Source organism: Manacus candei, unplaced genomic scaffold, assembly GCF_025592945.1.
Source record: "Manacus candei isolate 608988 ecotype Guabito, Panama unplaced genomic scaffold, ASM2559294v1 h1tg000142l, whole genome shotgun sequence".
NCBI classification, from domain to species: domain Eukaryota; kingdom Metazoa; phylum Chordata; class Aves; order Passeriformes; family Pipridae; genus Manacus; species Manacus candei.
The window spans coordinates 190,096-217,213 of record NW_026138190.1 but is presented as its reverse complement, the minus strand read 5'-3'; the positions used below and the strand labels follow the sequence as shown (position 1 = coordinate 217,213).

General features: G+C 44.9%; 1 long non-coding RNA gene across 1 annotated transcript in view; it reads right to left on the bottom strand.

Annotated features, from left to right (window-relative positions):
• Positions 1-911: 911 nt before the first annotated feature.
• LOC127462858 (uncharacterized) overlaps positions 912-27,118 on the bottom strand; it is a 96,856-nt gene continuing 70,649 nt past the window's right edge. The window contains exon 2 of the long non-coding RNA XR_007900576.1: positions 912-2,595. This is a non-coding gene — a long non-coding RNA (uncharacterized LOC127462858). The remainder of the gene's footprint in view (positions 2,596-27,118) is intronic.

Below are 27,118 nucleotides of genomic sequence, written 5' to 3'. Positions count from 1 at the left end.
TTTGGGTGCTGTCATACCACAATGTGACACAGAGATAACCTTTGGGGGGAGGAAAGAAAATGCATAGGGGAGAGAAAGGCAGGATAAGAGCAAGGGAGAGTAAGAGAAAGAAAAGCTGAGAGTGGACAGATGTATATAGTCACCGCCCGCGGGGTCCAGCGATGCTTCCATGTCTGTCAGTTGAAGTGGTGGCCTTGATCTGCCGGGGGTGAAGGAGGGAAGTCCCCATACTCCAAGAAGTTATGAGTTATAGCCATGATTAGTGTCACGGACCATGCCTCGAGCCTCCAACATCTCGAGGGTTGCAGTCTCTCTTCTAAGGTTAGGGAACCGGCTTTGGGCATAGCTTGCAGTTACTGTGTGGACCAATTGTCAGAGACTGAAATGGTTAATGATTTATGCATTCTAGGAGACTTTTCAGGCTTTTGACTTGCATGATACTCTGATGAGCAGTCGGACCCCTCCCTCCCTCCAGTGCTGACGGTGTGAAGCCCTGAAAAGGCAAGAGCTGAGCTTACAGGCTTTTGACTGTTGATATATCTGATGAGGAATCAGGCCCCTCCCTCCCTCTGCTATGAGATGTTAGGGTTAGGGTTAGGGTTAAGGTTAGCAAGGGTTAGGGTTTAGGTTTTAGGGTTTACGGTTTGGGGTTTAAGGTAGAGTTAAACCATCATTTTCGGGGTATGGGCCCCATAGCTTAATTAGCTGACCTTACTAGAAAATAATATAGAGGGAGTATAGAGGATTTGGATTCCTTTAGTGTAGGTTCGATTCCTACTTTTCTAAAATTAGGAAATGAGAGGATTGGTATACCTCTATGTTTACTTTATCATAGTAACCCTTTTGGATTCAGGCACATTTCCTTGAGTGTCTTAGGTAGGGGGGTAGACCTGCATAGGAGATAGGAAGGCTGGTATGCCATAGGCATAAGGCTAATGTTAGGGGTAAGAAGTTTTTTCAAAGCAAATGTATGAGTTGATGATATCGGAATCGAGGGTAAGAGGTGCGGATTCATAAGAATCCTGTGGAAAGGAGGAGGGTTTTTGTAGCTAAAGTAGGGGGAATGAGTTCTTGAGGGAGATTAAGTGAGCTGGGCTTTAGGAATAGAATGGTTGTGAGTGCATTTATTAGTATAATATTAGCATATTCGGCAAGAAAAAACAAGGCGAATGGCCCTGCAGCATATTCTACGTTGAACCCTGAGACTAGTTCAGATTCTCCTTCTGTCAGGTCAAATGGAGCGCGGTTTGTTTCGGCAAGAGTGGAGATATATCATATTATTGCTAAGGGCCAGGAGGAGAAAATGAGGTAGAGAGGTTCTTGAGTTGTAGCTAGGGTATTGAGGGTGTAGTTACCACTAAGGATAATTACGGATAGGAGAATAATGGCTAGGGTAACTTCGTAAGAGATAGTTTGTGCGACTGCTCGGAGGGCGCCGATTAAGGCATATTTTGAGTTAGAGGCTCACCCTGATCATAGAATTGAGTAGACTGCCAAGCTAGATAGAGCTAGAAGGAAGAGTATGCCAAGGTTTAGGTCAGTAAGGGGAAAGGGTAGGGGAAGTGGTGTTCAGATTGTAATTGCTAGGAGAAGGGCTAAGATAGGAGTAGATATAAATAAGTAAGGGGATGAAGTTGATGGACGAATTGGTTCTTTAATGAATAGCTTTACTCCATCTGCTATAGGTTGTAAGAGGCCAAATGGTCCTACAATATTAGGCCCTTTTTGGGCTTGCATATAACTTAGAATCTTACGTTCAACTAGGGTAAGAAATGCTACGGCGATGAGGATGGAGAGAGCATAGGATATTGATATAATAAAGTAAGTGAGGGTTAAGTGAATTGTCATGTGGTTTGCGTTGGAGCTAGGGAGAGGATTTGAACCTCTGGGTAAAGGGTTTAAGCCTTCTGCATTTGCCAAGCTCTGCCACGCTAGCGGTCCTTTTCTAGGAGGGGGTTATGGTGGAGCTCTTAGTAATTTAGTTGGGTTCATTACTGGGTGCGAAGGCGTGCTTGTGACATAGGCCTTACTTCTTCGATCCTTTCGTACTAGAAGGAGTTGTAACATAGATAGAAACCGACCTGGATTACTCCGGTCTGAACTCAGATCACGTAGGACTGTTAATCGTTGAACAAACGAACCCTTGGTAGCGGTTGCACCACTAGGATGTCCTGGTCCAACATCGCGGTCGTAAACCTCCTTGTCAATGTGGGCTCTTGAAGGAGATTGCGCTGTTATCCCTGGGGTAGCTAGGTTCATTAATCAATTATATTGGGTCTGGTTACTATTAGCACGTTGATGGGTAGTTCTTGGTTAAGATGGATTGTCTGATATTTGGAGGTTAAGTTTGTCTCCAAGGTCGCCCCAACCAAAAAATGCACACCAGCAAAATCCCGGGGGAGTAGGCCCTGTGGGTGAGTATTGTTTATGGGAGTGGTAGCAGATTTTAAAGTTCCACAGGGTCTTCTTGTCTTATGGGGTTATTCCTGCTTTTGCACGGGAAGATCAATTTCACTGATTATCTGTAGGAGACAGCTAAGACCTCGTTAAGCCATTCATACAAGTCCCGATTTATGGGACAATTGATTGCGCTGCCTTTGCACGGTTAGGATACCGCGGTCGTTGAACGAATTGTCACTGGGCAGGCTTCACCTTTAATACTTGGTTTGCTATAGGCTATGTTTTTGGTAAACAGTCGGGCCTTGGATTTACCTAGTTCCTTTTACAGATTTTAATCGTCTTTGGGGGCGCTCCATAGGTGGGTTAACAGAGTTTTGGGTATAAGGTCTTGTTAAGGTTAAAAAATATCCTGTGGATTGTTAATAATGTTGTAATGTAAGCTTGCACCATAGAGGGGATCCCTAGTTACTTATTTTAGCATAAATTCTCTTATTTAATATAAGTTGGCCTATTGGGGAAGAGGGAGTCATGAGGAAGTTTAGATTTTTTTAGGTGAGGAGCTTTGACGCATTCTTTAATGGTGGCTGCTTGAAGGCCCACAATTAAGCTGTAATTAAATTTATCCGCTAGGGGAGAGTGTATTCTTTTTTAAAGGAGCTGTACCTCCTTTAAATAGCCCTTAATTCGCTTCATGTGGGTTGAGTGTTGTCCTGGGAGGTGAATTAAGAGGGAACTAAGATTCATTTCATAGGCAACCAGCTATCACCCAGCTCGATTGGCTTTTCACCACTACTAACGAGTCTTCCCACTCTTTTGCAATAGAGACGGGTTTGCTCAGTAGATAGCTGCTCGTAAGTAGCTCACTTGGGTTTCGGGGAAGCAAGTTTAAATTGGCGTTTTGCTTGGGTAGTTCTCACTAAATCATGATGCAAAAGGTACAAGGGTTGGTCTTTGCTATTTATTGCTTGGTTTGTCATTACTATATCATTCTTCCCTTACGGTACATGATCTCTATTGCGTCTTGAGTTTACCTTTCTATGGCCTATACTAGGTTGAGTGAGAGAATGTTTTGATTTAATGGGTAGTATTAACTTAGTTTCTATGTAATCTGGTAGAAGAGCTAGTTAGGCTTCAAGGCGATCTGATATGGAACAGATATCTTTCAGGTGTAAGCTGAATGCTTTAGTTATAGCTACGTCTTGGTAGACTAAGTGCACCTTCCGGTACACTTCCCTTGTTACGACTTGCCTCATCTCTAGCTTAGGGGTTTATTATAAATAAAATTAATCCTAGCTTGTGAGGAGGGTGACGGGCGGTATGTACGTGCTTCAGAGCCAACTTAAAGGAGGCATTATTATCCTGCTTTACTGCTAAATCCGCCTTTTAGGAGTGATTTCACACTCCTTGTCGTGAGGTATTCTATGCTAGAAAATGTAGCCCATTTCTACCATCTCATGAGCTATACCTTGACCTGTCTTATTAGTGGGATGTTGCTGTTGTGCCCACTGTTAAACCCTCAGTTTAGGGGTGGGCTGACGACGGCGGTATATAGGCTGATTTGGCAAGGGATGGTTGGGTGTATCGTGGGTTATCGGTTATAGAACAGGCTCCTCTAGGTGGGTTTGGAGCACCGCCAAGTCCTTAGAGTTTTAAGCATTTGTGCTCGTAGTTCTCAGGCGGATGCTTAAGTGGTGAAAGCATCGGGATTTAGGGCCAGGCATAGTGGGGTATCTAATCCCAGTTTGTGTCCTGGCTTTCGTGGAGTTTTGTTGATCATGAAGCTAAGATCATTTCTATGGGAGTATTGGATGCATCTTGTGCTTATAACAGCTTGGTTACATTTCAGTCTTAGTTGAAGTGATAATGAAAAACCACTCTTTACGCCGTATAAAGTTAATTTGGGTTTCTTGTGTGACCGCAGTGGCTGGCACAAGATTTACCAACCCTGGTAAGTTGCTTTAACTAAGTCAAGTTTACACTTATTGCTTAATATTAATTACTGCTGAAAACCCATGGGGGTGTGGCTAGGCAAGGCGTTTTGGGCTACAATTGGAGTGGTGTGCCTGATGCCTGCTCCTACTGTCTTTTTAAGGTGCTGAGGGCATTTTCACTGGGATGCGGATACTTGCATGTATATATTTGGCAAGAACTAACTGTAAGGTTAGGACTAAGTCTTTTTTGTCCTTGGGTATGTGTAATAGCCGTCTTAACATCTTCAGTGTTATGCTTTATTGTAAGCTACAAGGACTAAGGCTGTTATAGGCATAGTGATTATTATTGGGGCTTGTTTTAGTTGTAGTAATAGTTGCTATTGATTTAGGATTTGTTTAGTGGTTGGAGAAGTAGTTCTAGTGGATAACAAAAATGTGTTGTTGAGAAGTTAGAAGAGTAGAAAGGGGCAGGATTGTAGTGTTGTGGGCGGGTTTGTTAAGGTTTTATGTTCTTGTAGTTGAAATTACAACAATGGTTTTTCAGGCCAAAGGTCTTGGATAGAGGCCAAGCAGGAATTGTTATGACGTACTTTATACTATTTTTAAGTGTTAGTTTTATTTTGGGAGGACTAGCAGTTGCTTCCAATCCTTCTCCATACTATGCAGTAGTGGGGTTAGTGTTGGCGTCTATTGTAGGGTGTGGATGGTTAATGAGTTTGGGGGTGTCTTTTGTATCACTAGTGTTATTTCTGGTATATTTAGGTGGGATGTTAGTGGGTTTTGTGTATTCGGTTTCATTGGCAGCAGATCCATTTCCTGAGACCTGAGGGGACTGGCAGGTTGTTGGGTATGGTGCTGGGTTAGTTTGAGTGTTGGGGGGTGGGGTGTTTCTTATAGGGCTATCTGAGTTAGAGTGGTTAGGGATAAACACGGTGGATAGTGGGGGTGTTTTATCTATTCGGTTGGATTTTGAGGGAGCGGCTATGTTTTATTCTTGGGGGGTGGGACAATTTTTAATTGCGGGCTGGGGTCTGTTGCTGATGTTGTTTGTTGTGCTAGAACTTGTACGAGGGTTGTCTGGTGGGGCAATTCGGGCGGTTTAAGGAGGTGTGGTTCAGAGAATAGTTTAATGAAAATGCCAGCTTTGGCAGTTGGTGATAAAGGTTTGATTCCTTTTTTTCTGAAGGGTTGGAAAAAAGTTTGGACCCAACTGTTAAAGGTGCATGTGGGTGGAATATTAGTTAGAGTAGTGGGGGCGATTAATTGGGGAGGTAAGAGGGTGAAAAGAAATGATGGGGTAGATTAAAGTGTAAACAAACAAATGAACAAATGAATGATGAAAGGAAATGATGGAGTAGATTAAAGTGTAAACAAACAAATGAAGAAATGAATGATGAAAGGAAATGATGGGGTAGATTAAAGTGTAAACAAACAAATGAACAAATGAATGATGAAAGGAGATGAACCCATACGATTGGACACACCTGTTCACCTGTCCAAACTTGGAAACTAGGTCTGCCAACCGGGAAAAGATTATCTCAAGTACTGTTGACTCCAAGTAAATGATCACTGTAATCCACTTAGATCTCCTCACTGGGGATGGACATGATTATATTATTGTCTGTATTTTCACTGTTACTCAGTTGTTATGTTGTTTACGTTTTTAGAAATGAGACTTCATCAATACACTGTTCGAGTCATTCACCAGTGTCATGGTCCAACCATGGACCACGTGGTGGGATGGAATCCAACAGCCCCCAGGAGCTGGTTTCTCCCCTGAGGGTGCAGAGCAGCAGGGCCTTTTCCAGACCCAACTGTACCTTCCAGAAAGATATCAGCTATACTTTGCTTCTTTGCTGACTTCTGTTAAAGATGTCAATGTGTGGACCACCCTGGCCAACGTGACGAAGATGGACGTGATATGTGTGTCCATGGTAACTCCCACGAGTCCTTTTCGCACCTGTCTGGTTGGAATACCCATTGATAACTACTGGTGGGGAACTCTATATAATGAGACCGTGTTAGCAAACTGCACATATCCAGGAGCTGACATTTCTTCTTAGAGATATATACCAGAACGCATCAGCTTGGTGCAATGAGACTCTGCAAAAACAATTTATTCCTGGATCCGATGCGATAGGTCTCCCAAATGATCTGTTTCTCATTTGTGGACAAAGAGCATGGAAAGGTATTCCGGGAAAGGCTGTAGGAGGCCCTTGTACCTTTGGACGATTAACCTTTTTTCATCCTCGCAGCGTAACCTTGCCTAAACTAAGAAGACGCAGACGTAGCACACGGCGATTTATTCCAGACTGTAACTCTGATGTAGAGTTTTGGAATAAGGCTGAAAGAATAACTGCTAGTGTAATATCTCAGATAGGGACTGCTCATGCTTTGGCTTCTCTAAATAAACTAGGATGCTGGTTGGCTAAAGAAGCTAATGCTACTTCTGCTGCTTTGAGTGCATTGCTCACAGATGTAGACTCTGTTAGACATGCAAGTTTACAAAATAGAGCTGCTATTGATTTTTTTTTTTGTTGTTAACCCAGGGACATGGCTGTCAAGATTTTGAGGGCATGTGCTGCATGAATTTAAGTGATCATTCTGAATCTGTTCATGCTAGCATCCAGAAATTAAAAGCCCTTACACAACAATTACATGTTCATGATGAATGGAACCTCTTTGGTGATTGGAAATGGGGATGGCCCTGGTTACGAAAAGCGTTAATAGGTTTGTCAATAGCTGGATGTATAATAACATGCATATTGTGTATGATTCCCTGTATACTAACATGTGTACGTCGAATGATAAACACCAAGCTAAATGCATTACAATCTCGAGTAGTTCGTTATCACCCTCTTGCTACCATTGATCACGCGGTGGTATGTAAGGGGGGTACTTTTGAATTAGATGATCAATGGAGCATAGAGGCGTGAGAACGGAATCATATTAGGATGTGAAACCAGCTAGAGTATGGTACAATGTAACTTCATGGCAGAAGCTAATTGTAAGGTCCATTGTGCTTTTCAACAAGTCAGCTTGTAAGGTCCATTGTGCTTTTTAGCAAGTCAACTTGATATTCCCTATTATCAGAGCTGAGTTTTTCCTTGGTTTTGCTACATATTGCAAGATAGAGACATCTATCCTTGAAACACAATGGTAGAGGTCATCCATAGGGGTGAGAAAGATGATGATGGGAGGAAGATTATGTGGGCAGGGGTCGCTCACCCCTTGCCCCACAAGTAGGGCATGCGCAGACTGTTGCCATTAGGTAATGATTAGGCGGTGTTTGGCTGCCATTCAGGCATCACCTTATACTGCGTACTGGCCCTACGTAGTGTAATGTGGAACTGATAAAAATGGGGTGTCGGAGTTGCTGAGTTGAGCGATACTCATCCTACCACTGAGACTGTGTTGCTCCGCGGGGCCGCCCGCTAAGCTGCTGCAGATCCTGACAGCCCTGGCTTGTCTGTGTGGGTAAGTACAGTTTTTTGATAGGAAGCAACTGAGAGAACAAACTTTTTTAATATCCTTTTAGTGTTCCTTTAATTCCCCTTTTAGGTTTATAGTATTTTTCCTTTAGTTTTCCCTTTTTACTAACCAATATCGTGTTATCCATAATATTGTGTTAAGATCCTTCTTTGGTATCCCTTTTTCACTAGTTAATACTGTATTAAATGCTGTTCGTAGTATTTGTTTTAATGCCACCCGATAAGATAGTTATTTTGTATCCCTTTTTCTTTTTAGTTTTTAATCCCTCTTGTTAAGTTTATTACTAGTATTATTATTCTCACTGTAATAAAAGATATTTTGTGTGTTTGAGTATTTTTGGCACTTGTCTTTATTCCGGACATGTATCCGAACGTACTGCTACATAAATTGCCGTAGTCGGCAGGATACATGGAGGAATAAGCAGTGCCCCAGGGAATTCGTTGGTGGAGTGCTCAGCTGACGTGTCCCTGTGTATTGGTGGGAGATCTTCAGGTGGAGTGCACAGCCTGGAGAACCGCGTCCTCGTGTGTGTTGTGTAAAAGGGAGATTCTCAGGTGGAGAGCATAACCTGGGAAGCCGCGTCCCTGTGTGTGTGGTGAACTCTGTGTGGGTGCCGTGAGTGCCAGTGTCTGCTTTCATATCTTATAATTGTTTTGTTTTAAAGTGGTTTTTGTTGTTCTTGTTGATTAAGTTACTATATGGGTGGCAATGCTTGTGTTTTATATGCTTTGTTTGTTTTTTGCATATGGGAGGTAGTTCTGAGCAATTAATTGTGAGTATACCACACTTCTTGAGACCTAGAATTAAGATTTGTCCTTTTTTGCAACTGTTGTTTATATGTACGACTTTGTTGTATTAATTGTAATAAATATATCTCGGGACGTAGAGGCAGCCAGGAGATAAGGCTAGATCGGACTTTAAATTTTTATTGTATTCGGTGTGGAGCGAATCAAAGCCTAGAAGATACCCAGTGGATTAGGTTTTATTGTTGTTTCACTCATAGATATGTCTTTCTGAGGATTCATTTAGAGTTACTGTAGAGTGTGTATTTTGTGGTTGGTATATAAAGATTTTAGATTTGATGTGTATGTGTAGTTAGGCTTGTTTGTGATGTAAGAGCCATAGTTTGTGGATTAGTGTGTCTCATTGTGTTTAGCTTAAAAATTGAGAATCTTTTGTCATTGTTCTGTTAGTGAGAACATTAGTAGATTAAGATGAAAAAGTGGTTAGGAGGGTCAGCCGCAGGCGGCAATGAACCTAAGAAAGCTCCTCCCCGTGAATTAATAGAATTGGGGCAGGAGCCATAGATTACTTTGTAGAATAAGTGGGAAGCATGTACAAAGATTCCTCTTGAGTATTGGGGGCAGCAGACCCCAATGGAGGTATTGCAATACTGGGAGCAGTTTACCCCTACTACTAAATCAAGCAGTCATCTGGAACAGGCTGGACGAATGGGGGGTGCACTGCTTACTGCATACAAGTTAACTGTGGAAAAATGCAAAAAACTGCAGGAGCAGCTGAATGCTGTAAGAGCCACTCAGCTGGTACAACGCCAGACTTTACTTGACCTTCAGGCCTAAAAGAACAGGGTAGAAGATAAATGTGTTACTTTAGCTGAGAAATATGCTGTGAGAACTGTTCGGCACAGACAAAGGAAAATAGACCCAAGTGATCGGGGACCAGGGGTGCGAGCTATAATCACTTCCCCTGATTGAGATCCAGAGAAGTGGGATAGTAACATATAGAGTAGTAGTGATGATTCTGATGAGGACGATTTTATAGAAAATTCAGAGAAGTTATCAACATCAGATGAGTTGGCACACAGAGCAAGGGACTGACTCTGTGATAATAGACGATGTTGATGCCACGAAGTTTTTAGGGTTAACTAATGATGTATATGTACAAAATGCCCTTCAGCGTTTAAGACGAACACCAGGAGTTGATAGAACTTTGGTTTCAGTTATTGCTGAAGGTCTCAGTGACCGTTTTACTAATGATGGATCATGGCAGGATGGAAGTTCATCCTGGGTAACTCTGCATCAAGCAATCAAAATATTAAAGGGGGAAGAAATGAAAATAGCTATTGAGCTGCAAAGCCTTGAACTTTACATGCAACAACCTTTAATTCCAGTAATGCGAAACAAATTGTTAGAAGGCTGTCCTGTACCCTGGAAACCATACATTATTCCACTGTTAGTGTCTAACTCAGGGGCACCCATAGAAGAGATCATAGAGAGGTTGCAGCAACTTGGTGACCTTCCAGGCCTCCCACCCACAGAACAAAACCTTAACTTGACACTGTTGTAATGAGGAGGGGTAATATGATACCTCAAGTAACTATTAAGTTGTTAGTATTTGGAAGGGGGGAGTTGTTTGTGTTTTGTCTCCCACAGGACCCTGCTGGCTTCCAGCATGTTTGATGAAACCTTATAATGAGCGGCAAGAATTCTGGACAGAGATCAGTGAATGCTGAGCAGCACAAGACCAGCCCGAATATCACATGGAAGAAAAACATATCCTAAATATAATTAATTGTGTCTACTAACTTTTGCTAACTGGTGTAATGACTCAGTTATCGTGTACCTGTCTCTCGTGTGTCTTGTCCACACCTGATGTTGTGATTTATGTAATGAACAATGTCCTGGCCAGAGGCTGGGAGGCTATAGCTACCAAAGCCATGATTACTCCTGCATTAACCTATTCAGTGCAGGTCACGTATCTTGAATAACAAGATGGATTGGTTATTCTTTCCTGCATAGCAAGTCTCGTGTCCCAATAGATCCCTGGATCTACTGCTCCAGAGATAAGAAGGTTTATATTTCTTAGATGAGTTGCACCAACAATCTGTATGCTTCATTTTGTATTACTGGTAAGCAACAATCAGAATTGGAATATTATTCCTGAACAGTGTGCTGCCAAGTTGTTCTGGCAGCAGTGTTAAAGGTAAAGGCTAAAGCTAAGCCCTGGCTTCAAGAAGTGAAGGACATGTGTGATGCCGTGTGCAGAGGGACTGCAATTGTGCTTGGTTTTGTCTCCTGGGATGGGGCAGACGTGCCATTAAGGGGGGAAAGAAGACAATAGAAAACTATAAAACTTGTAACATCCTGAAGCCTAATGGTCATCACTGTATAGAATGATCTGTTTCTGTGCTATTCATGCCACACCAATGATGTTTGTGAAGATCAGGCAGAACGGTGTGGTTTGGGAATTCTAAATCAGACACTGATTGTTTTGCAGTGCTCATATTTGTATGTGTTTCATCCCGGTAGTGTTACAGCAAGTGGCAAGAATTATTTGGAATCAACAAATGACAGAAACCTTTTGGCTTACGAGTCTATACAAGAATATATGTGATTGTGAAATAACCATGTGTGAGGTGCTGGGCCTCGCAGAAGAAAAGCTTATGTTGAAAAGCTGGTTGGTAAGACTGCAAATGAAGGACTGATGTTTGTGGACCTCCCTATGGGCTCTGGCTCGCATCATGTTTACAATTTTCTTATGATGAACTGGTAATATTCTAGTTAAGTACAGAAATGATTTCACACTCAATGGTATAGTTATTATGAAGATGGATAAAATTCTTTTATAGCATGGAGGCAAGAGATAACCTGTACTATCACTCCATGAGGTGAAGGGGGATTGACTGCAGTCAGGGGTAAACTGGGGCAGGACGGTTTGCTCCCGATGAGGCCTGGAATCTGTACAGAGAGTGCAAGCTTTCTGTGGGAGCGGTTGGTGAGACCAGGATGTTGTCTGGTGTTGCATCAAACTCCAGATAAACATTGCCTGTGATGGCTCCTAACAGGCCTATAAATGTGTGACTGGCAGTCAACCACTTCATACTATAAAAGATGAATCCAGACTATAAAATTCTGAAATGAGAAGTTCTGTTGTACTAGACTTTATATTTTGCAGAAATTCCTGAGATTCATTGTGTTGTCCGGGCCCATACGATTGGACACACCTGTTCACCTGTCCAAACTTGGAAACTAGGTCTGCCAACCGGGAAAAGATTATCTCAAGTACTGTTGACTCCAAGTAAATGATCACTGTAATCCACTTAGATCTCCTCACTGGGGATGGACATGATTATATTATTGTCTGTATTTTCACTGTTACTCAGTTGTTATGTTGTTTACGTTTTTAGAAATGAGACTTCATCAATACACTGTTCGAGTCATTCACCAGTGTCATGGTCCAACCATGGACCACGTGGTGGGATGGAATCCAACAGCCCCCAGGAGCTGGTTTCTCCCCTGAGGGTGCAGAGCAGCAGGGCCTTTTCCAGACCCAACTGTACCTTCCAGAAAGATATCAGCTATACTTTGCTTCTTTACTGACTTCTGTTAAAGATGTCAATGTGTGGACCACCCTGGCCAACGTGACGAAGATGGACGTGATATGTGTGTCCATGGTAACTCCCACGAGTCCTTTTCGCACCTGTCTGGTTGGAATACCCATTGATAACTACTGGTGGGGAACTCTATATAATGAGACCGTGTTAGCAAACTGCACATATCCAGGAGTTGACATTTCTTCTTAGAGATATTTACCAGAACGCATCAGCTTGGTGCAATGAGACTCTGCAAAAACAATTTATTCCTGGATCTGATGCAATAGGTCTCCCAAATGATCTGTTTCTCATTTGTGGACAAAGAGCATGGAAAGGTATTCCGGGAAAGGCTGTAGGAGGCCCTTGTACCTTTGGACGATTAACCTTTTTTCATCCTCGCAGCGTAACCTTGCCTAAACTAAGAAGACGCAGACGTAGCACACGGCGATTTATTCCAGACTGTAACTCTGATGTAGAGTTTTGGAATAAGGCTGAAAGAATAACTGCTAGTGTAATATCTCAGATAGGGACTGCTCATGCTTTGGTTTCTCTAAATAAACTAGGATGCTGGTTGGCTAAAGAAGCTAATGCTACTTCTGCTGCTTTGAGTGCATTGCTCACAGATGTAGACTCTGTTAGACATGCAAGTTTACAAAATAGAGCTGCTATTGATTTTTTTTTTTGTTGTTAGCCCAGGGACATGGCTGTCAAGATTTTGAGGGCATGTGCTGCATGAATTTAAGTGATCATTCTGAATCTGTTCATGCTAGCATCCAGAAATTAAAAGCCCTTACTCAACAATTACATGTTCATGATGAATGGAACCTCTTTGGTGATTGGAAATGGGGATGGCCCTGGTTACGAAAAGCGTTAATAGGCTTGTCAATAGCTGGATGTATAATAACATGCATATTGTGTATGATTCCCTGTATACTAACATGCGTACGTCAAATGATAAACACCAGGCTAAATGCGTTGCAATCTCGAGTAGTTCGTTATCACCCTCTTGCTACCATTGATCACGCGGTGGTATGTAAGGGGGGTACTTTTGAATTAGATGATCAATGGAGCATAGAGGCGTGAGAACGGAATCATATTAGGATGTGAAACCAGCTAGAGTATGGTACAATGTAACTTCATGGCACAAGCTAATTGTAAGGTCCATTGTGCTTTTCAGCAAGTCAGCCTGATATCCCCTATTATCAGAACTGAGTTCTTCCTTGGTTTTGCTACATATTGCAAGATAGAGACATCTACCCTTGAAACACAATGGTAGAGGTCATACATAGGGGTGAGAAAGATGATGATGGGAGGAAGATTATGTGGGCAGGGGTCGCTCGCCCCTTGCCGTACAAGTAGGGCATACGCAGACTGCTGCCATGAGGTAATGATCAGGCGGTGTTTGGCTGCCATTCAGGCATCACCTTATACTGCGTACTGGCCCTACGTAGTGTAATGCGGAACTGATAAAAATGGGGTGTCGGAGCTGCTGAGTTGAGCGATCCTCATCCTACCACCGAGACTGTGTTGCTCCGCGGGGACGCCCGCTAAGCATGGGTACCGACCAGCTGCTGCAGATCCTGACAGCCCTGGCCTGTCTGTGTGGGTCTCAATGCGCGATCTAACAATCACGGACTTAGCCCATTCCAGACACGCAGCGGTGCCCATTAAGCCCCTCTGGGGCTATAAGCCCGATTCAGTGCCCACCGCTGTCAGAATCTTTTGCTTTTTCTCTTGGGTCTCTGCTTTTGCTGTTGCTGTTCTGTTGCGTGTCTGGCAGAATACCCACCGCCGTCCGGTATGTACTCTGCTTCTATAGAGCACTGGCCCCGCCCACTGGGTGGAGTCAAGAGGTGGAGTCAGTGCTGATTGGTCCGCGTCACTGGCTTTGCCTACTGGGCGGAGTCAGTGCTGATTGGTCCACACAGTAACTGCAAGCTATGCGCAAACCCTTTTCCCTAACCCTAACCCTAAAAAAGAGACTGCAAGCTATGTGCAAACCCAGTTCCCTAACCCTAAAAAAACCCTGCAAACTATGCGCAAACCCTTTTCCCTACCCCTCACCTTAAAAAAGAGACTGGAAGCTACTAAGGTTAGATTTAGGGTTAGGGTTAGGGTTAGGGTAAGGATTAGGGTTAGGGTTAGGGTTAGGTTTTGAGTTAGGGTTAGGGATAGAAAGGGTTAGGGTTAGGGTTAGGAAATTTAGGGTTAGGGTTAGAGTTAGCAAAAGTTAGGGTTAGGGTTAGGGTTAGGGTTAGGGTTAGCAAAAGACAGGGTTACTGTTAGGGTTAGGGTTAGGGTTAGGGTTAGGGGTATGGGTAAGGGTTAGGGTTAGGGTTAGGAAGAATTTGTCACAGTGCACAATCTAACAATCGCGGTTTTAGCCCATTCCGGACACGCAACGGTGCCCAATAAGCCCCTCTCAGGCTATAAGCCCGATTCACTGCCCACCGCTGTCAGAATCTTTTGCTTTTTCTCTTGGGCCTCTGCTTTTGCTGTGGCTGTTCTGTTGCGTGTCTGGCAGAATACCCACTGCCGTCCAGTATGTACTCTACTTCTATAGAGCACTGTCCCCTAACCCCAACATTAAAAGAGAGACTGGAAGCTATGCGCAAACCCTGTTCCCTAACCCTAACCCTAACCAAGAGACTGCAAGCTATGCGCAAACCTTTTTCCCTAACCCTAACATTAAAAGTGAGAAAGCAAACTATGCGCAAACCCTTTTCCCTAACCCTAACCCTAAAAACGAGACTGCAAGTTATGCGCAAACCCTCTTCCCTAACCCTAACCTTAAAAAAGAGACTGCAAACTATGCGCAAACCCTGTTACCTAACCCTAACCTTAAAAAGGAGACTGCAAGCTATACGCAAACCCTTTTCTCTGAACCTAACCTTAAAAAAGAGACTGCAAGCTAAGCGCAAACCCGATTCCCTGACCCTAATCCTAAAAAAGCCAATGCAAGCTATGTGCAAACCCTGTTCCCTAACCTTAACCTTAAAAAAGAGACTGCAAGCTATGCACAAAACCTGTTCCCTAACCCTAACTTTAAAAAAGAGTCTGCAAGCTACTAGGGTTAGGGTTACGGTTAGGGTAAGGGTTAGGGTTGGGGTTAGGGTTTAGGGTTAGGGTTAGGGTTAGGGTTAGGGTTCGGGTTAGGGTTAGGGTTAAGGTTAGGGTTAGGGTAAGGGTTAGGGGTTAGGGTTGGGGTTAGGGTTAGGGTTAGTCAGAATCTGTCTCAATGCGCGATCTAACTATCGCGGGTTTACCCCATTCCAGGAACGCAGTGGTGCCCAGTAAACCCCTCTCGGGCTATAAGCCCGATTCAGTGCCCACCGCTGTCAGAATCTTTTGCTTTTTCTCTTGGGTCTCTGCTTTTGCTGTTGCTGTTCTGTTGCGTGTCTGGCAGAATACCCACCGCTGTCCGGTATGTACTCTGCTTCTATAGAGCACTGGCCCCGCCCACTGGGTGGAGTCAAGAGGTGGAGTCCGTGTTGATTGTTCTGCGTCACTGCCTCCGCCTACTGGGCGGAGTCAGTGCTGATTGGTGTTACAACCCGCCCCAGGAAAAGGGGAGAGGGGGTAACTCAGGTTTTTATTTATAATTCCCTTGGGGTGGATTAAAGTGAAACAACACTAAATAATCGGTGTCTGAAAACATATACTGGCAAGGTTTATTTTAACAATTCTGTATCAACAGGCATGCTAGCAGTTTGGGTGCTGTCATACCACAATGTGACACAGAGATAACCTTTGGGGGGAGGAAAGAAAATGCATAGGGGAGAGAAAGGCAGGAGAAGAGCAAGAGAGAGTAAGAGAAAGAAAAGCTGAGAGTGGACAGATGTATATAGTCACCGCCCACGGGGTCCAGCGATGCTTCCATGTCTGCCAGTTGAAGTGGTGGCCTTGATCTGCCGGGGGTGAAGGAGGGAAGTCCCCATACTCCAAGAAGTTATGAGTTATAGCCATGATTAGTGTCACGGACCATGCCTCGAGCCTCCAACATCTCGAGGGTTGCAGTCTCTCTTCTAAGGTTAGGGAACCGGCTTTGGGCATAGCTTGCAGTTACTGTGTGGACCAATTGTCAGAGACTGAAATGGTTAATGATTTATGCATTCTAGGAGACTTTTCAGGCTTTTGACTTGCATGATACCTCTGATGAGCAGTCGGGCCCCTCCCTCCCTCCAGTGCTGACGGTGTGAAGCCCTGAAAAGGCAAGAGCTGAGCTTACAGGCTTTTGACTGTTGATATATCTGATGAGGAATCAGGTCCCTCCCTCCCTCTGCTATGAGATGTTAGGGTTAGGGTTAGGGTTAAGGTTAGCAAGGGTTAGGGTTTAGGTTTTAGGGTTTACGGTTTGCATTCCTGGAATGGGGTAAACCCATGATAGTTAGATCGCGCATTGAGACAGATTCTGACTAACCCTAACCCTAACCCCAACCCTAACCCCTAACCCTTACCCTAACCCTAACCTTAACCCTAACCCTAACCCGAACCCTAACCCTAACCCTAACCCTAAACCCTAACCCCAACCCTAACCCTTAACCCAACCCTAACCCTAACCCTAGTAGCTTGCAGTCTCTTTTTTAAAGTTAGGGTTAGGGAACTGGTTTTGTGCATAGCTTGCAGTCTCTTTTTTAAGGTTAAGGTTAGGGAACAGGGTTTGCACATAGCTTGCATTCACTTTTTTAGGATTAGGGTCAGGGAATCGGGTTTGCGCATAGCAACACTAACCCCTTAAAAAAGAGACTGCAAGCTATGCGCAAACCCGGTTCCCTAACCCTAAAGAAACCCCTAACCCTAACCCTAACTCTAACCCTAACCCTAAACCCTAACCCCAACCCTAAACCTAACCCTAACCCTAACCCTAACCCTGATTCTAAGTCTGAGGAGAGACAGAAACCAGGAGACTTTGAAGTTCAACTGATGTTTCTACAGTCTCTCAGCTTTCCTCACATTAATGAAAATTGGCTCATTGAGGATAATGAGGATGCAGTTTCTGCTATGGGGAATTCTAAGCATTCTGGGGTCGGTAAGACAACCTGGTAAGTAACACTTGAGTGAATGGGGGGTTGTCTTGGGGGCTTGTTTCCCTTCTCTTTTCTGTCTCTCGGTTTCTCATTTTGTTTGCTACTTTCTTTGGAATAAATGTTGTTTTGTTCAGCTTTCAACTGTGTACTGGTTTCAGTTTTGGCAATCTCCCTGCTGCCACGGTCCAGGGGGATGGGAAATAGGACTGAGCACTGCAATAACGGTTCTTGGCACAGTTGAGGGTTCGTGCAGCAATGCCACTTTATTCAGGGACAACAGGGGTTTAAATAAGGGGTTTAAAGTCTGAGGGGAGGATTCTGAACTGGGGAGAGGCATGGGACTGACAAGTCAGGGAAAAGTGTGATAGGAAGACAGGGAAAAGGTGGTTGGAACTTCGGAGTTCCTCTTTACCTCTTTACTCCTGACGGGGTACTGCGATCCCCCTACACCACTGACTCTGATGTTAGTGGTCTGGGCTGGCCAGCCGTATGGCCAGTCCTTGGAGGCAATTATGGTGACATCCGCCCCCATGTCGAGTAACCCTTCCACCTTGACTTTCTGAGGGTGCCTAGGTTGAGAAAAGTAGATGAGACATGTTAGAAGAGGGCGAGAGGTCTTCACCGAGGTTGTCCAGTGGACTTCCCTCAGTGATCCCTCCCTCCGCTCCTCATCTGGGGACACCACGCAGAGCAGCTCGTCGGTGGAGACCATCTTCGCCACGGGGAAGCGGTCCTCCAACTGCACGGGAGGGAGATGCACAGTTAGGCATATAGCTATATTTGTGTTCGTCAGTCCCGTCAGGAGAGTAGGCACTACAATTATTCCCTTAGCCACTGCTGAAAAGTGCGATATCATGAGGTAAGTCTTATCTGGATCGACCGGGGCAGATGGTCTAACCCTGGCCTGCTCATAGGAGCTTAGGTGAGTAGACGGGTGAGTAACGGAAAGGATTATCCAATTTAGGGGAACACACTGGTTTTTAACTGAGATAGGGTCTGCTGAATTTAAAGGATCACACTGAATGGGAATGAGGTCTGTCGGAGGCTCTTGGGTAATGGGGTAACTGGGCGCGGTGTTGGGCGCAGGATGGAGCGGAGAGCAGGGGCTATTTGTGTCGTCGCGCCCCCCTGGGCGCTCTGCTCCCCGTTTCCCTGATGTTCACAGGAGCAAGGGCGAAGATCGGGCAAAGATTGGAAGGTTACCCTTTTCCTCAGCTCTGGGGACCTCCTGGGGGGAAGGGGCTCACCATTGATATTGGTCATTGACCTACAACTAGAAGACCAATGGCAGCCCTTCCCACACCTCCGACATAGGGTCTTAGGCAAATTTGGTTCGGGGACTAACTTAGGACAATGTTTTTTGAAGTGTCCCTTTTCACCACAATTGAAACATGATTGGGGACCCATGAAAGTGGCAGCCAATAGACGCGCTTTATGGGAATTGGAACCTATATTTTTACAAGCGTCTATCATTTCAAGTAGGGAGGGATCCTTTAACATCTTCAAAGCTTTCTGACAGTCCTCATTCGCCTTTTTGATAACCAATTTATTGAATAAAATTTCCTGGCTCTCTTTTTGGTGGACCTGCCTGCTGATTGCCTCTTTTAGCCTGGTTATGAATTCTACAAAAGGTTCTTTTGGGCCTTGGTTAATAAGTGTGAAAGAAGGCGTCTGCACATAGGCATCTGTCACCCTTTTCACGGCCTCTAATGCCAATTCTTTAGTCGCTTCTAAAAATTTGAGGTCAATTCGAGCTTGATCCCCCCTACTCGAATAGTTCCCCTCCCCATAGAGCATGTCTATTGCCTGCTGAATTGGGATTCCCCTTCTTTCCATTTTGTCATTGACATATGCAGTGATTAATTTTTTCCATTCTGCCTCAAATACTGAGGACTGTACTGTTGTAAAGAGTCCTCCTATCACTGCTCTTATGTTGTAACGTATCAACTTATAGGCCAGGAAGAAGGATTCTAGCAACTTGATGGTGAAGGGTGCCCCCAACCCATACTCGACGATGGCCTTTTTCATATCTTTTAGCATGGGGTACAATATTGGTCGCCACTTGTCGTGACGAGGGAAGAATGAGACGCTCAATATGAGAATCAGCAAGCTTCGTTTATTGATCATTGCTAACAGCTTAATATATGCTTTATAATTAGTTCATACATATTGCAAAAGCTAAGCTCATTATTGGTTCTGCTTAAATGTTGATCTCACCTCTTACTCATTTCTTTGTTGACACAGGTGGTACTCAGTTGCTTTTTGCTTTGCTAATCACAATGTCCTGTTTACCAGCCAGCTAACAGGGTACAAGGGCACTGTAACCTCGCTATCTAAGATGTTCCCACGGCCTAGGCAAGCCGTGTTCTATAGCCAATTCCCTACAAATACCCCCGTTTTTTTATTCTGGGCTAATAATGTTTTCTCTGTTATAGCACTTACACATTTAACAATACAAGAAAAAGCAATATGAACTATTACTAAAATTACAACAATTGTCAACAACCATGGTAGGTTTTTCTTTAACAAAACTTAAAACCCATTCAGACATAGAACCAAAAATAGATTGAAGCCACAAGTCTATAGGACTAGTTGTTACTGTTACTTTCTTTGTGTGTTCTACTGTTTCACTCAGGCTCTACAGTTCTTTTGTGTACAGGCTAGGCAGTTTGTGCCAGCTGGACAAGTCGTGGCTTTGATAAACACTTAATCTAGATTGAAATAATCTCAACATAAAACAGGTTTGAGTCCCATTACCACTTGTGTTATGTATATACAGTGATCCCATTAAATCTAACTCTTGGGGATCTTTTGCCAGAGTAAGACCTCGAGGGTTAGTACTAAAAGAGACAGCACAAGCACAACGACAATCCGGACAAGAGACAACAACTGAGCGAGCAATAGAATGAATTAAGCTAAATCGACATCTGAAGGCTTCTGTATGCTGTGCTCTGTTTCTCACCAGTGCCCTCCTCCTTGCTCCCAGCCCTGTCACGAAGCTCAGGCAACATGGCCGAGGTGGGTGCTGGGGCCAGGCTGAAGGACGAACTGACATGCCCCATCTGCCTGGACATTTACAGGAACCCTATGTCTCTGGGGTGCGGTCACAGCTTCTGCAAGGAGTGCATGCATACAGAAGGAACAGAAATATGCCAGCAGGGCCCTTCCCAGTGCCCACTCTGCCTTTACCCCACAGGCCCCCGTTCAGCCATGAAGACTTGCCTGACCTGCAAGGTCTCCCTGTGCCAAGCCCACCTGAGTAAGCATAGCACAAAGAACACTCAGAAAAAACTACGTCCTGGTGGGGCTCTGTGGTGCCCAGGTTTTGGCTGAGAGAAAATCCCCCAGTACAGTAAACTGCTGGAATGCTACTGTGAGAAGGACAAGGTCCACACCTGCACGCTGCGCTCCGCCCCCAGCTCCCACAGGGACCACAAGACCATCAGCTTAAAGGAGGCTTTTGGCCAAGCACAGCGTGTTTTTCTCAAAACTGTAAAAGAGGTAAAAAACTATGAAACTGCACTGGATCGAAGCATAGGAAACTTGCTGGAACGATCCTCTGCAAAGGAGTTCTTTAGAGTACAAACAACGCTTGAAAATTAAGACTTGGCATAACTGGTTGAGAAATGACTGCTTTTTGTGTACATGAACCCTAAATATTTCCAGGGTACTTTTCACTGCACCGTGTCAGGAGCAACTACTAGGCCAAAGAATTGTAGACTCTTTCTGGTTTCAGCGTCCAACACACCCAGCTAATCCTCAGTGGTTACAGCTAGCAGAAATATCATCTATATAATGACAACAAAGACAGTCAGAAAATTGCATTGGAAACATAAACCACTGACAAATTATAGAAAAACCTTTCATTCTATGGGAGAGGGTTTTCTATGGATAACACTCATAAGGTTCTGCACGAATAATAGATGGAACTAAAAATGCACATTTTTTCTCTATCACTGGGATCTAACTGGACTGTGAGAAGATAACCTGTCAAATCAATAATAACAATGGGTTATTCAGCAGAAAGCACAGAAGGGGTCAGTAAGCCAATGCTTACTAACCATGATTGCACCAACCTGTCTGAGATCATGCAAAGGTTTTCATTTCATAGATTTTTTCTTTATCACAAACACAGGGGTAATTAAAGGATTCTGAGATGGTTCAATGTAATCAGAATCAAGCTGCCTTCTGACAAGCTGTTGCAGGGCCAACAGCTGTTCTGTAGGTAGGAGCCATTGTTTAAGTCACACAGGATCTGTATGTTCTAAAGGAAAACTCCAAGCAGTACCTCCTAATATCACAACCTTAACTCTTGGAATGACTATAGAAGTTTGTTTGTTTGTTTGTTTGGACAATTAACAGCAAGCTTTGAGCATCACAAAGAATACACGTTGCCTTCGTACAACCCTAAACATTCACTAGTCAAATTATGCAAGCAATACATCTGGTATAAAACAAGGATTAATCACAATTAGTGAGGCTATTTTGCTGAGAACACAGCTACAATGGGTAGGGCATGTTTTAAGGAGGAGAGACTAGCTGTTTTACAATTAATATTGCTACCAGCTGTTGCATGGGAGGGGTTTTGAAGACAATATATAAGGATTCTTTAAAACAACACTTCAGCTCTGGTCACACTGATCAACATAATTGGTCTGCTCTGGCCTCCAACCAGGAGGCCTGAAGACACACTATCCACAACACTACAGATGTTTTTGAGAAGGCACGCAGGATGGCCTTGACAGTCTGCCCCTGCAACAAGCTGAGCAAACAAGGCAGCAACATCGACAACTCCTGATTTAAATCCTGGAAAACACAGAAAAGCTCAAAACGACTCTCACTACTGCCATAGCAGATGCAAATGCAATTATTTGATGGTCTAAGGACCTCACCCTGGCACAAGCCTGCATTATCTCTAGCTAGTTATGTAACTAGCAACTTCTGTATCTGTCACAAAACTTGTTTCTCTACAGCATCTTGCAGCTTTTCCACAAATTGTAAGAATGGTTCCTGGGCACCTGGATGCATAGTGGTGTATTTTGTTTCGGGCTCTGCCAACCTTGCAGTCTGCACTAATGTTTGCTGGCTTATGATTTTTACTTGCTCTAAAACTAGTGGTCTCCTGCGCAGCTTACACAGCTAAGGAACAACAGCAGTGGAAAAACTCCACCTGAGACTTAACTTGCATAAATTTCATACAAGACTGTAATAGAATATTAAATTTTTGTAAGAACTTCTTATTTAACTTCAGTTCAGATCATACAGCTAGCCGGACAGGGCTTGTCTAGAAATAACTAAAACCTCATCACTCACGGTGGGAATTTGAAGAATTCATATACCATTCAGAATAAGGATTCACTATGGTTCAACAGAATCATGTTACACATCTCTAAAATCTTAACACCGGCAGAAGGTATTTTTAAGTTTACACAGTCACACATTCATGTAGCTTTTCTCTTTCACACCACATTCAGGTGGCCACCTCAAACATGCTCCTCAATCACACACATTTTCAAGTAGTCATTGACTGTGCACTTCTTATCAGTTTCATAATTCAAAGGAAATTTATGGCATAGCCGTCATCAGCAATCTGCAAATCCTGCATAACTCTCTATGTAAAAGACAGATACAGCAAGAAAGAACAGAATATTATCTTGGAAATCTTCAACCCTTCTCATAGAGCAATGATATTCTGTCATAAAGGCAATAAAACTACTTTTGCAGGGGGCAAGACTATGTCCCCTTCTGTCTCATCGTTCCGTCTCCAAATCTTCTACCTGCACCCTGCCCCTGGGGGAAACAGCCAAATTTCATGTAAGAGATGCGAAATAGCAAGCTATAGGAAATTCTTAATAACCTTCTGTAATATGCAAAAGGCTAAGCACGGATGTTGCATTATTTCTAATCTTGCTTCAAAGGATTTTTCGTCAGTCTCCCTTTCTGTTTTTGAAGAAAACATTTGAGAATGCCATGAGCACGCTGCATGCGTAACACCTATTGCTGTAAAAACAATGCAATCTTATCTGATTTATAAGTTGGGATATTGTTAATTTTAAGTTGTTTTTTCTCTTTTCCCTTTTTTCTGTGTTTTACCGTCTTTGCCTCCCCCCCGCCCCTCATTGCCGAAGGACGAAGGAGGGGGAGGAGGGACCGGGCTCACCCAAAGAAAATCAGCAGAAGGAACTTAACTTAATCACAGAGTCTGCTTAAGAAAAGACAAAAACATAGGAGAGGGAGAGAACAACTACAAACAGTTTCAGAGAGGGGGTGATTGGTCTAACGGGGAAAAGGAGAAACAGCTTTCCCCCTCCTCCAGCTGCACCCCTCAAGGCTTTTGCTACCATCATTAACTCGCCGCTCTAGGAAGAGGAGCGGCACCAGGGAAAAAACACTCGCTGCAAAGAAGGGAAGGGGAACGCACACCCCCCAGGACCATGGCTGTCAGCTGTGCGGGGGACACAGAGCCCCCCCGTTGCTCGCCGCGCCCGGAGCCGCCGGCGGGCACACTGCACTGCACAGGCGCCGCGACCACCGCCACTGCTCCGCTGCCCGACGCCGCCCCGTAGACACCCGCCACAGGCGGACAGACCCGACGCCAGCACGGGTTCACTCGGCACAGCGGCATAAGCACACAGCGCCGTGAACACAGCCACAAATGCGCAGCGCAGTCCCGCAGTACAGTTCAGATGAAAAGCTGGAAATGTCTTAAGGTGGAACTCAGTCATAGTGCTCGTAAAGTTCATCTCTGGTCCATCAGCAGTACTTTCACACTGCAGCCGTCATCTCCGATCGTCCTGGATATGCACTGCCGAGATGTTGCACCGTGTTCATGTTGGCGGGGCCACTCGGTTGTCCCCGGCTCCGATCCGTGATTTCTTGTCCCGCTCCGTCTCCCTTCAACTCTGCTGGACTCCCTTTTTACACGATTTCTCTGTATGATGGTATCTAGTAGCATTCTAATGTCCTCATACTGTGCTCTAATGCCTTTTACTATTCCAGATAACAATCGCCAAGTTGTAAGGAGGGAAGCAGCAACTTTTTCTCCCTTAGAGGCAGCAGTAAAGAGCTTATCACTAAGTTTTTTCCAAGTAGAGATAGTAAAGGCAGTTACAGTGTTCGCTTCATATCCCTGGCCCTTACATGAAAGCAGCATCTGCTGCAAAGCCAGTTCGTCTAATTTTTCTTCCTTTTTTAAGCAGGATAGACTTCCATATAGATGCAACATTAGATCCCTTTTGTTCTCGGTGACTCACCTGTCCAGGCGTCTTGTCTGGTTGGCCTGGCAGTTTCTCCACTTCTGTCATGTTACATTGAGCTCTGTCTCCGCGTCAACCTCCCACAACTTAACCTCATAACGTCTCCATTCTCTTTCATCAAAAACTGTATTAGGGTCCACAAAACAACTTTTAGCAACCCTCGTCGTAAGCAATCTTGGTAATTCTTTTTTCAAAGCTATACCCTCAAGTCCCCGTTTTTCTAAAAAGCACTGGAGTAATAAAAGCACTACTTGTCTTTCCATACCTATAAATCTTCAGCGCGCTGTTGCAGCCTTTTAGAAGACGTCGGCGGTGTTGTCGGCCAGGACCCTTCTGTAAGGTCGCCTGGGGCGCGGAGTCTAGCTCTTTCGCCTCTTGTGCTGCTTCAGGACCGACCGGCTACTGCGTCAGACCGTGGCTTCGGGGGATGCATATTTAACTTACCCCCTGTTCAGATTTCGGGGACTGCAGATTCAACTTAGTCCCTTGGGGCATACAGATTTAACTTAGCCCCTGGGGGATGCAGATTTAACTTACCCCCTGTTCAGGTTTCGGGGACTGCAGATTCAACTTAGTCCCTTGGGGCATACAGATTTAACTTAGCCCCTGGGGGATGCAGATTTAACTTACCCCCTGTTCAGGTTTCGGGGACCGCAGATTCAACTTAATCCCTTGGGGCATACAGATTTAACTTAGCCCCTGGGGGATGCAGATTTAACTTACCCCCTGTTCAAGTTTCGGGGACCGCAGATTCAACTTAGTCCCTGTTCGGGCGCCATTTGTCATGACGAGGGAAGAATGAGACGCTCAATATAAGAATCAGCAAGCTTCGTTTATTGATCATTGCTAACAGTTTAATATACGCTTTATAATTAGTTCATACATATTGCAAAAGCTAAGCTCATTATTGGTTCTGCTTAAATGTTGATCTCATCTCTTACTCATTTCTTTGTTGACACAGGTGGTACTCAGTTGCTTTTTGCTTTGCTAATCACAATGTCCTGTTTACCAGCCAGCTAACAGGGTACAAGGGCACTGTAACCTCGCTATCTAAGATGTTCCCACTGCCTAGGCAAGCCGTGTTCTATAGCCAATTCCCTACAGCCACTCTGGGGCCCTTCCTTCCTCTACATAGATGGGAAATGCTTTTAGGAATTCAGTGTCTTTAGCGCTAGCAGCCTCCTCCCTGAAGGCTCTCCAGATATCTGGTAGCTCAAGCTGCCATTCAGGGGAGTGCTGCATTAAGTCTATGTCCGGTTCAGGGTGGCGGCAGGCGGGGTAGGCCTCGGTGGTGTGAGGCCTAAGGGCGCAGCCATCTTGCCAGAAGGAGGCCCTGACCTTCTCCTTGACCCTGTCCTTTGCCACCCTTCTGCCCCTTGAAGGTGATGTATCCGGGGAAGAGGCGGGGCTGGAGGAAGTGGGTGTGCTCGTGGGCATGCCGGGGGAGGGATCTCTGATGCAATCAGGTGGAGGCGGAGGCGGCCTGGAGGGTGGTGCTAAGGGAACCCGCCTCCTCCTTTCCTGCGCTGATTTTTCCCGCGGTGTCCATTCCCGCCTTTTCTCCGCGTGGTCCCTGGGTCCCTCCTCCTCGACGCCATTTTGAATTTGGCACGATGGTTTCTTCCCCCTCCCTCCATCTTGTGTGTCTGTCTGCTCAGTGTCCGTCTCTGTCTGCTCAGTGTCCCTCTCTGTCCGCTCAGTGTCTGTCTTGGGGAGGCTGATATTCTTGTTCATCATCTGGTGCTGTAGCACCATCAGAACTAACCTCCATGCGATGAGCGCCTCTTTAGCTATACGGTCCCCCTTATCGCTGTCCCACCAGAGGCTGTAGCCTATGGCTTGCCACTGCTCTACGCTGGTGTCCTCGGCAAGCTGGTGACCCTTGTGGTCGAGCCATCTGGCGAGTGATTTTGCCAATTTTTTATCTAAGGGGTGACCGTGTTCTATTACAAAGTCTTTTAGACGCCTGTATACAAATTTTTGGGAGGTTGAGAGTGTGAGTCCCATGTTGATGTTAGTCGGGTCTCAACAACAGTCTCTTGATGGAAAGTCCTCCCTTTGGTGTTCTGCCGGGCTGTGGGTGTTAGGGTAGGGTGAGGAATGTCCTCAGTAGTTCACCTGTCTGGTGCGTCGACCCGTGCAGCTACCGTTGAGCCCACAGCCGTCCGCTCTGCTGAGGAGGACCGGCGGGGACTATCGCCTAGCCTGGCGTCACCTGAACCCAAGTGAGGACACAGGAGTTCTCTCAATATGAGAGTCCTCAACTGTGCCCCACGTTGGGCGCCACTTGCCATGGTCCGGGGGGATGGGAAATGGGACCAAGCACTGCAATAACGGTTCTTGGCACAGTCGAGGGTTCGTGCAGCAATGCCACTTTATTCAGGGACAACAGGGTTTTAAATAAGGTGAGTCTGAGGGGAGGATTCTGACCTGGGGAGGAGCATGGAACTGACAACTCAGGGAAAAGTGTGATAGGGAGACAGGGAAAAGGCGGGTGGAACTTCGGAGTCTCCAGGAGAAAGGGCCAATGGGAGCTCTCTTTGCACTGCAGCAAACTGTAGCCAATCAGTGGCAGAGGAGCGGGAAAGCAGGGGAGGACAGGGTGACAAACAACTTTGGGCGGGAAAATCTGAGGGAGAAAAGGGAACAAAATGGAGGTATAACAAACTTCATAAAAAT